The sequence below is a fragment of the Thamnophis elegans genome, chromosome 4 (assembly GCF_009769535.1).
Source record: "Thamnophis elegans isolate rThaEle1 chromosome 4, rThaEle1.pri, whole genome shotgun sequence".
NCBI lineage: Eukaryota > Metazoa > Chordata > Lepidosauria > Squamata > Colubridae > Thamnophis > Thamnophis elegans.
The window spans coordinates 141190170-141200299 of record NC_045544.1 but is presented as its reverse complement, the minus strand read 5'-3'; the positions used below and the strand labels follow the sequence as shown (position 1 = coordinate 141200299).

The following is a 10130-nucleotide window of genomic DNA, read 5'->3' as shown; positions in this document are numbered from 1 at the left end:
GTCACACTTCCTCAGTCAGCCCGTCCCGTTCCACTCCGCTGAGGGAGGCGAAGGAGCGCGAGCGCGTCCCAAATCTCGCGAGAGGACGCGCTGAGGCAGAGGAGGAAGGGCGGGCGGCGGCGGCGGCGGCGGCGGCTGAGGAGGCTCGAGAGGCGGAGGGCGGCGGCGAGGAACGGGGAGCGCGACCCCGGCCGTCCAGCGTTGTCCCGCGGCCGGCATCCTTCAACCCCGCCCGGGCCGGATTTCCCTGGGCGGGCGCAGGCCGGGCCGGGCCTCGGGGCCTTGCAGGGCTCAAGGCGGCGGCGGCGGCGGCGGCGGGAACAACAACCCCCGGTGAGTAGGCCCGGGGAGGGGAGGAGGGTTGAGGGGCGGGGCGTGGCCTAGCGGGGCGTGGCCGGCCACGCCCCTGCTCCCCTTACCCCAAAGCCCCGAGAAGTGGGGGCCCTCCCATAACACCCGGGGGCGTGGCCTCTCGGAGACCCCTCCCCCTTGGGAGTGTGGGGGGAGGGAAAACGCCCCCATTTAGGGGCACGGGGTGGGGGGAGACCTCAGGAAGAGGGGGGGGGTCTGCCTCTGGGGCTTTGACCCCCTTCCCAGGGCTTCAAAAACCCTTTGGGGGAGGGGGAGGGCAGACTCTTTGGGGGGGGGGAAGGAGAGATGCTGGCTTGGTGGGGGGGGGCGCCTATTTCCCTTAAAAATATAAAGGGATTGGAGTTGTTTTCAGGGGAGGGAGAAAGAGGGAAGGAGGGACACCCCCCACCCCCCGTGATTGGGGTCCTGGTCTGCCTGCCTGCTTGTTTGGGGGGAGCCCAGAAGAAAAACTTGGAGGGGGGGGGGAAAGAGATTGCAAATATCCTGGATGGCTTGTCACCTTTTGCAGGGTCTGCTGCTGTTTCTTGGGGGAGGGGGGAAGGAGGGGGTGCTGCTTCCTGGGGTCTGGAGTGGGGGGGGGGGTCGTAGCTGGGTTATGGGGGGGGACTAATAATGAGTGACCCCTGGGAGGGGGGGGAGTCTTGCAGCAATCTTTACTGCAGGTAGTCCTCGACTTACAATGCTTCATTGAGTGACCGGAGTTACAACAGCGCTGAAAAAAAAAGTCACTTACGACCGTGTTTTTTTTTTTTTTGCACTTAACGACCGTTGCAACGTCCTTTACGGTCGCCTGATCAGAATTCGGACACTGGCTCGTAGTTATGACAGTCACATTGTCCTGAAGGTGATGTCATCCCTCTCGGAGACCTTCCGACAAGTCCACTGGGGAAGCCAGATTTACTTAGCAACTGTGTTGCTGACTTAAATGAGGAAATGAGATTCATTTAACAACCATGTAGCTAACTTTAAACAACGGCAGGGATTCTCTTGGTGGCAAGAAAGGTCGTAAAATGGGGCAGACCTCACTGAATAAATGCTTCACTTAGCGACAGAAATCTTGGGCTTAATTGGGACTGTAAGTCAAGGACTACCTATACTTAGCTGAGCCTGGGTTCAAATGTTGCCTCGGATTTTTTTAAAAAAGAAACCAGCAAATTTAGGCGAGTGCCCTTGGTTTGCTTTGGGATTCTCTCCATCCTTGGGAAAGCAGCCAGGAAAGGAATGGGGGGGGGGGGAGAGAGAGCAGGGGGGGAGGAGGCATCTGCAACTTTTAAGGTTGCAAGAACGCTTAAGCCATGATATGAGACTTTCCGGGGTGGGGGGCATTCATCCTTTGTGACACTTACTATGCTGGTAAGACTTTGCTTGACCTGGTGGTCTCCTAGGGTTTCAAACTGCCCCCTTCCCCCTCTCCATTTCTCAAAGGGGGGAGCAAAGCACCATGGGAGGGCGAGGTGAGGCTTCCTTTGGTGTATATGGTCAGTTGGGGGATTATTTCGGAGTTGCACAGAGAAAGAAAGAAAGAAACCGGAACCACTTGGTAATCAGAAGAACTGTGAAGGCCTGGTAGCTTTGTTGTAGGGGGGGAAAAAATACCCTGTGGGTGGGGGGCAGGAAGAGACCTCCTGTTTTCCCCCTCCCCCCTCCGTATTCTCTGCAGTGCTGAAGGACCCCACTGAGTCTCTCTGCACATAACAGCCGTGGAAATTATGTGGTACCCTTGCAAAGACCGGCTAACACTCACTCAATAGCGTGGTCAGTCTGACATCTTACTCTCTGCGACTTGTGATGTGGGGGTGGCGTGGGAAGCTTTCCTCAGGCCTCTCTCGGTCTGATTATATCCCTCTGCAAAATTGCAAAAAGGCAGACGTAATTTCAGTGGCTTTCATGACCTAAGGAGAGAAAGGGAGGCGGGGGGGAAGGATGCTACCTTAGTTTCACAGAGCCTACATTTTGCCTGCCAGAGTTCTGCTTCCCCCCCCCCCCCCCCCCCCCCGTTGCAACAGAGAACGATGTCGGGCCCAAAATATTTTGCTCAAAAAAAGCTGCTTCGTTGCAGGGATTTTGTGTTGAAAAGACAAGGGCTTCCCTTCGGTTGAATGCAGTTTCAGGATGGCCGTGACGAAATCTGGCTGCCCATGTTTGTTATGACAAGGAAAAGAGACAGAAAATATTGTCGGTGATTACACACTGCATTTATTGACCTCTCGGGCAAGGGTGTGGCACAAGGAACTGGGTAAAATTTAAAATGGCATTCTTGGGCGCGTTCTTATTTGAGCATGTCGTGGTTTGGGTTAAGGTCTGGAGAACATGAGAGCCCTCCAGATGTTGTTGACCAGTTTTGAGTGTTGGTATTGTGGTTTGCTGGGAATTGTAGTGTGGCAATGCCAGGGCCCCAAATTCCTTATCCCTACTCGCCTTTCAGTGCTGTCCAGAGCAGGGTTCCCCAACCTTGGCCATTTTAAGATTTGTGGACTTCAACTCCCAGAATTCCCCAAGCATGGCTGACTGGAGGATTCTGGGAGTTGAAGTCCACACATCTTAAAATGGCCAAGGTTGGGGATCCCTGCTCTTGAGGAACAAGTAAGCATTTATCTTCCCAGATCGTCTTTAATTGGCCTTTTCAAAGCCTGAACTGATCTTAAATCGTGCAGACTGTGGCTCCTTCTATTAGCTAATTTCAACAACGTTTTTCCACATTAGACATTTTATTTATTGCATTTGTTATGCTGCTGATAGGAATGCGTGTCATCTTCCTTTGAACTGTAGAGACTTTCACCTTGGAAGGTTTTAGAGAAGACATTTCCCAAACCCCAGATATATTAAGACAGCTGCTCCTCTCAATTCTCTGCTTATCTGTGTCTGTGCCAACAATCAGGAAAGAGGCCTTGTGGTCAGGTAGGCAGAGAAATTCCTGCCAAGTTGCTTTGTTCTCTTCTTTCGACCGTCCTGGTGGGCTCAAAACCTCCAAGCACGATAAGCTGGATGTGCAAATATTCTGTTGAACTACCTGTGAAGTCTGGACACTGTAGAAATTATTTTGTATGGGGTACCCCCTGATCCATGCAGCCTGTGTCAAGCTGTAGGGCAGTGATTCCCAAACTTGGCAACTTTAAGACTTGTGGACTTCAACTCCCAGAATTCTCCAGCCAGCTCTCCCAGAATTCTGGGAGTTGAAGTCCACAAGTCTTAAAGTTGCCAAGTTTGGGAACCACTGCTGTAGGGCAAGGTTCAGTTCAGTTCAGAGCTTGGTAGGATCCACATGGGTGTTTACAGTATTGTCTTAAAACCATTTAGTGAACCATTCAGTTACGACTTAACAACCATTGTTTACACTTTAGGACTGTTGTAGCATCCCTGCAATCATGGGATCAGAACTGGGACGCTTGGCAACCGACTCATGTTTACGACGGTTGCAGTACCCCAGGGTCATGTGATTCCCCCTTTGCACCCTGGGGCGGATTCCCCTTTAACAACCGTGTCCCTAACTGAGCAACTGCAGTGATTCAATTAACCCCCGTGGCCAGAAAAGTTGTAAAAAAAGGAGCTAAAACTCACTTGGCGGTTGTCTAGCTGAGCCATGGAAATTTTAGGTTCAAATTGGGGTTGTAAGTCAAGGACTATTTGTATATTAAGATAGCCAATTATACATTGGACTAGAAGACGGCCAAGATCCCTTCCAGGTCTTTTCTGATTCTGATGGCTATCCCAGACTGGGCTGGGCCTTGGTGAAAGTCCCGATCCACTTACCTGGAGATTTTGGGTGTCTGTCCTGGAAGAACCAAGCTTAGAAGTGAAATAATCTGATCCAGGAACTACCAACAGAGGCAAACAAGCCAGCAGTAAACAACAGCCTATTTGAGGGACTAACAAGACCACTCCTGCCAACAATGAACTGACAGGGCAACACCCCCCCATCAGCATTTGAAAAGCCACACACAATCAGCACCATCAATGCCACACACAGAACAACAAACACACACTGCCCGAGAGAAGTTCCCTGAGGATGGGTTCCAGCACAAGCCCAAAAGCTCAGAAGACGAAACCTCTCCTCCCGACGATTGACCCAGGTTGGATCCTGTAACAGACAAGGGCAAGTCACTCGTATTTAAAAATAAGAGCAACCTCCCCTCTACCTTCTGGCACTGATGATGTTGGGTTGGGCCGCGAAACGTCTGCAAGGAAACAGCCAAAGAGAGCACCAAGGACCCCACAGTCTTCCTCCTCCCCTCCTCTCTAGCACTGATGACGTTGCCTAGTTGGGTCATGAAACGTCTGCAAGAAAACAACCCAACTCAGAGAGCGCCAAGGACCCCACAGTTCTCCTCCTCTGTCATCACTTCTCTTCCCCTCCTTCTCCTCCTCCTCTCAGCCTTCACTCTCTTTTAGCACTGATGACATTATCTAGTTGGGTCATGAAACGTCTGCAAGGAAACCACCCAGCTCAGGGAGCAGCTCCTCCTCCCCCATCCCTTCTCTTTCCCCTCTTCCACTCTGCAACCCTCCTTCCCTTCTACCGTAGCACTGATGATGCTACCTAGTTGGGTCCTGAAACGTCTGCAAGAAAACAGCCAAACTCAAAGAGCGCTAAGGACTCGAATTGGGAGCCCTTAAACCTCTTGTTGGATTGACAGACAACAGATGTCATGTCTGAAAGGGTTTGTGACCATCTCTCACCAGCGTACAAATCCTTCGTAGCTTCAAGTGTATATTGGAATGAATTTTATATTGGCGTACTCCTTAGAACAGTGTTTCTCAACCTTGGCGACTTTAGGTCCAGTGGACTTCAACTCCCAGAATCCCCCAGCCAGCATAGCTGGCTGGGGAATTCTGGGAGTTGAAGTCCACAGGACTTAAAGTCGCCAAGGTTGAGAAACACTGCCTTAGAAGCTGCAGTTGGTGCCTGAGGCAATAGAGGTACTCCTCAACTTACGACCACAATTGAACCCAACATTTATGCTGCTAAGTGAAACGTTTGTCAAGTGAGCTTTGCTCGTTTTACAACCTTCCTTGTCACAGTTGTTAAGTGGATCACCACAGTTGCTAAGTGAATGTGGCTTCCCCATTGACTTTGCTCATCAGGAGGTCACCAAGGGAGACTGCGACCGTCATAAGCATGAGTCAGTTGCCAAGCCTCTGAATTTTGATCGTGCAACCATGGGGGTTCTCCAACGGTCGTAAGTGTGAACTCCGGTCACTTACTACTCTTCCGGCTTATTTCTGCAAAGCGATTAACACCTGGCTGTTCCGGCAGGCCTGGGGCTGCTGATTTATCCAGCCCCATTCTAAGCTATATGAATGTTGTGGAATTTTAATGTCTGTTCCTTTTAGTTTTTATATGTTCCCCCTTCCTGCTTTATCTGTAAGCCACCCTGAGTCTCTCGAGAGAGGGCGGCATACAAATCCTAATAAACCATAAACCGTAAACCAGTCACTTTTTTTCAGTGCCGTTATAACTTTGGCCACAGTCATAAGTCAAGAACTACTGTCTCCCTAGCTGGCCAATGAGATGTTGTGAGCATTGCGCTGGCTTTCAGTAGCTTTGAATAAGGCTAAAGAGAATTTCCATGATGATGAGCTCCAGCAATAAAACTCCGCATTGGCGACAGGATGGGCATCCGGCCAGTAAACACTCACCTCCATTCAGACTCTACCCCACAAGGGGTTATGGGGTCATTAAAAGGAGATGATGATGATGATGATGGACTCCAGCACCAGTCCGAAAGCTAGGAAGGCAAAACTTCGGGTCCTGCTGATCGGCACAGATTGGATCCACTCATCATAATGTCCTAAAGTGTTTTATAGCTGAATAACTGAATGATCCTACTCCAGATAGAACAGCCAAAGGATCCTACCTCCAGGGTATCATTTTCAGAAGGAACTTGGTAACCAAACTCCAGACTTCAGAGGGCAACACTGGAATTGTCCAGAGTGGGACAGATCTATTGTGTGTTGTTTTGTAAACCGTTGGGGTGGTTTTTTTGGAACTCAGTACTGCCTGAATGAATAAACAAAAGAAGAAGAAAAATAATACAAAGGATCCTATAATGCACTTTTACATAGATCTTGTATGGGTAATCCTCCGTTTACTCACCCTTGGGACCGGGATTTTCAGTGCTAAACAAGGCTGCTCCTAAAATCGCACCCGGTTTTACAACCTTTTATTGCTGCAGTTGCTAAGCGAATCACTGCTGTTGTTAAGTGGTCGTTAAGCGAATCCCATGTCCTCCGTTGACTTTGCTTATCCGAAGCCCTCTGGGAAGGTTGCAGATGGCGATCAAATGACCTCGAGACGGCGTGACCCTCGTGGTAAATACATACCGATTGCCATCTGTCTGAATTTTGTCCCCCCCCCCCCCTGACCATCAGGATGGTACAGCAGTTGTATGTGCGAGGACTGATAAGTTGAGTACTTAACTGTATTTGCTCAGGCAGGAAATCGGGTGGATTGTAATTTTGCAACCGAGGGGCTATTGGTTCTAACTGTGTCCCTCTCTTTCTCACAATAGCCCGGGCTTCTGACTTTAGAATTATTTATTTGCTCATCCTGAACGTTCAAGTTTTTGCAGCTGCCTGGAAGAACTCGGAAGCCAGCTCTTCCCAGTTAAATATTTTCCAATTTTGTCTTTCTGCTGTCATTTCTCCTTGCTGAAAATAAAGTGTCTTTTCCAATGTGAACGCCTCTCAAAACTAAATATTTGGTCATTTTCAGGCACACCAGGTGTTCTTCATACGTAACTGTCCATCCGTGAAGTAATTAACACCAGATTTATGAGTTTTTCCACTATTTTATTTAAAATGAACTGGGTATGTGTAGAATGCTTAAGCTGATACAGTCAAAAATCCAAAATTAATGTACGTTAAAAAGTACATTATGTCATTTTGCAATTCATACTGAGATAAGAAATATGGACTTGAAGGAAGGGGTTAGAATTACTTCAAAGGTGCCTGAAATAGGACTTAGGAAAGTATTTTGCAGTAAAAATAAAACTTCACCTCACTCTACCTCTTCACATCTTCCACTCTGGCAGATTTTTGCTTCCACCAGTACAGTTAGTCCTTGAACTTATGACAATTAAGTCCCAAATTTCTGTTATTAAACGAGACATTTGTTAACTGAGTTTTGCCACATTTTACAACCTCTCTTGCCACAGTTGTTAAGTGAATCACTGCAGTCGATATGCGCAGAGGATTCTGCAAAGTTAGTAATGGTGGAAAATAGTCACAACTCACAGTTTTTCAGTGACATTGTAACTTTGAACTGTCGCTAAATGGACTCTTGTAAGTTGAGGACTATCTGTATAGACCGAAGGGCTTTATACATTCCATAAATACACAGGCTTTGTGGCTTAGGCCTGGTTAGCTAGGAGACCTCTTCAGTCAGAATAGAATCAATCAGATTAGAGCTGGAAGGGCCCTTCGAGGTCTTCTAGTCCAGCCCCATGCTCAGGCAACAGACCCTAGACCATTTCAGACATGTGGCTGTCCAGTCTGTTCTTAAAAACCTCCAGTGATGGAGTAACCACAATTTCTGGAGGCAAGATGTTCCACTGGTTAATTGTTCTCGCTGTCAGGAAGTTTCTCCTTAATTCCAAGTTGTTTCTCTCCTTGATTGGTTTCCATCCATTGCTTCTTGCCTTGCTCTCTGGTGCTTTAGAGAATAGCTTGACCCCTTCCTCTTTGGGGCAGCCCCCTCAAATACTGGAATGTTGCTATCAATGTCCTCCCCCCCCCTCCCCAGTCCTTCTTTTCTCTAGAATGGCCATACCCAAATCCTGCAATTCCGTTCTTCGTATGTTTTAGTGTCCAGTCCCCTAATTGACTTAGTTGCTCTTCTCTACACTTTTTCCAAAGTCTCAACATTAATTTTTTTTGGTAATGCAGTGACCAAAACTGGATGCAGAATATCCCAGGTGTGGCCTTACTAAGGATTTATAAAGTCCTACTCATACTTCACCTGATTTTGATTCTGTGCCTCTGTTTATACAACCAAGGATTGTATTAGCTTTTTAAATTTTTTTTCCTGTCCTGTTCGTCCTGTCTGGCTGGTACGATCCGGCAGAGTTGGCCCTCCGGGGTCCCATCCACAGCGTCATCTTGCGGGCCTGTGAGCTTTCTCTGTGGCTGCACCTGCTGTGGGCAGTCACATCTGCCCTGGAGCCATTGCAACCACACCTGTATTGTACCTTGACAATTCTTTTAAAGACCTGTTTCTACTTCTTGCCTTCTGAGCAGGGCGGCTGGGTTCTAATCCGCTCTCCATCGGTGGAGGGACAGCTAGGTCTCAATTTACGACCGTTCATTTGGCGACCTTTCCAAGTTACAAGAGCACAAAAGCGACTTGAGGTCGGGCCTCCTCGCACTTACGACCGTTGCAGTATCAAGCTCACTGAACAGCTGTCTCGCTTAGCGATAGGAACTTTGGGCTCAATTGTGGTTGTACGTCGAGGACTACCGGTGTGTAAGTTGTCTAGCTTTGTCTTTGTGATTGATGTAAAGTACTCTGGTGTAACTGTAGTAGTAGTACTAGTGTGTATTTGCATCCACCCTGCCTCTGATTATAGGTAGTCCTTGACTTAACCACAGTTCATTTTCTTTTGAAGTTGCAAAGCCACGTTTTTCATGCTGACCAACATTGCGTGAGTCGTGATCAAAATTCAAATGATCGGCAGCCGCCAGTCGCAGTCTGCTGAGGTCACGCGATCCCCTTTTGCGACTGTCTCGACAAGCAAAGTCCTTAGGGAAGCCAGCTTCCCCTGGGACTAACTGAACTGCAATGATTCACTTAACAACTGCGTCAAGAAAGGTCGTAAAAGAGGGCAGAGTTCACTTATGTCTCAATAGAAATTTTGGGTTCCGTTGTGTTCGTAAGCTGAGGACTCCCTGTATAGACTCATAATACATGAAAACGGCCTTTAAAAAAATACTTAACGTTTTAGTGAGGCTCTTAGTATGTCATCTTGAATCTGATAAGTATTTCAAAGGGAGCGGATCTTTGACTTTAGCCTTAATTTTCTTTTAATACCCACCATTCAGTATCTTTGTGATACACTCAAAATCCAGTGTGTAGAATAGGAATATTCTTTTATTCAGGTCTTGCCTCTTTCTTTTAGACAAAGGGTGTCCATCTTTCACAACTTTTAAGACCTCAGTTCCCAGAATTCCCCAATTCTGGGAGTTAAACTCCACAAAACTTAAAATTGCCAAGATTGCACACTTCTAACAAACATTTGCTGTGGTCCTATTTCTTGGTTGCTTCATGTTACTTCTTAGAATCATTTCTTTGTTCACTTATTTATCTAATTTTATGCCACTTATCTATGCCACCAGTGACTGGGCCACTTAAGTGATAAGTGAGGAAAAAAAAGTTCTCCAAGACAATTAAAAGCAGAGGAGTGAAATAGAAAACCTATTTCTATTTATCGCTTCCCCTTGTTTATTGTGTTAAATAAAAAGCTATTTATTTATTGCTTCTACTCTCTTCAGGCCTCCCCCTCCCCCCATTCTCTATACATTGAATACAAGCACTTTAGTATTCCGTTTCTTGCATGCACTGAAGCGGGTTCTAATCCCCTGCTAATTTGCTGATAAATCTTGGCACTTTGAAGATTATTTTCGGTTTCTTCGAAACTTTGAATGTGGTTTGTTTGGCTGACACATTTTTATCCTTCCAATGACCCTGAGTAAGTTCTCTGCACGACAAAGAATGTGCGCAGGGGAAGGGAGAACGAGAAGCAGAATCATCCAAAATATCCTGG

General features: G+C 47.6%; 1 protein-coding gene across 1 annotated transcript in view; it reads left to right on the top strand.

Annotated features, from left to right (window-relative positions):
* Window positions 1–10130, top strand: part of TAOK1 (TAO kinase 1) — a 136447-nt gene continuing 126317 nt past the window's right edge. Inside the window, 1 exon segment of the mRNA XM_032216150.1 lies at window positions 1–333. The gene's annotated coding sequence lies outside the window, so the exon portion shown is untranslated.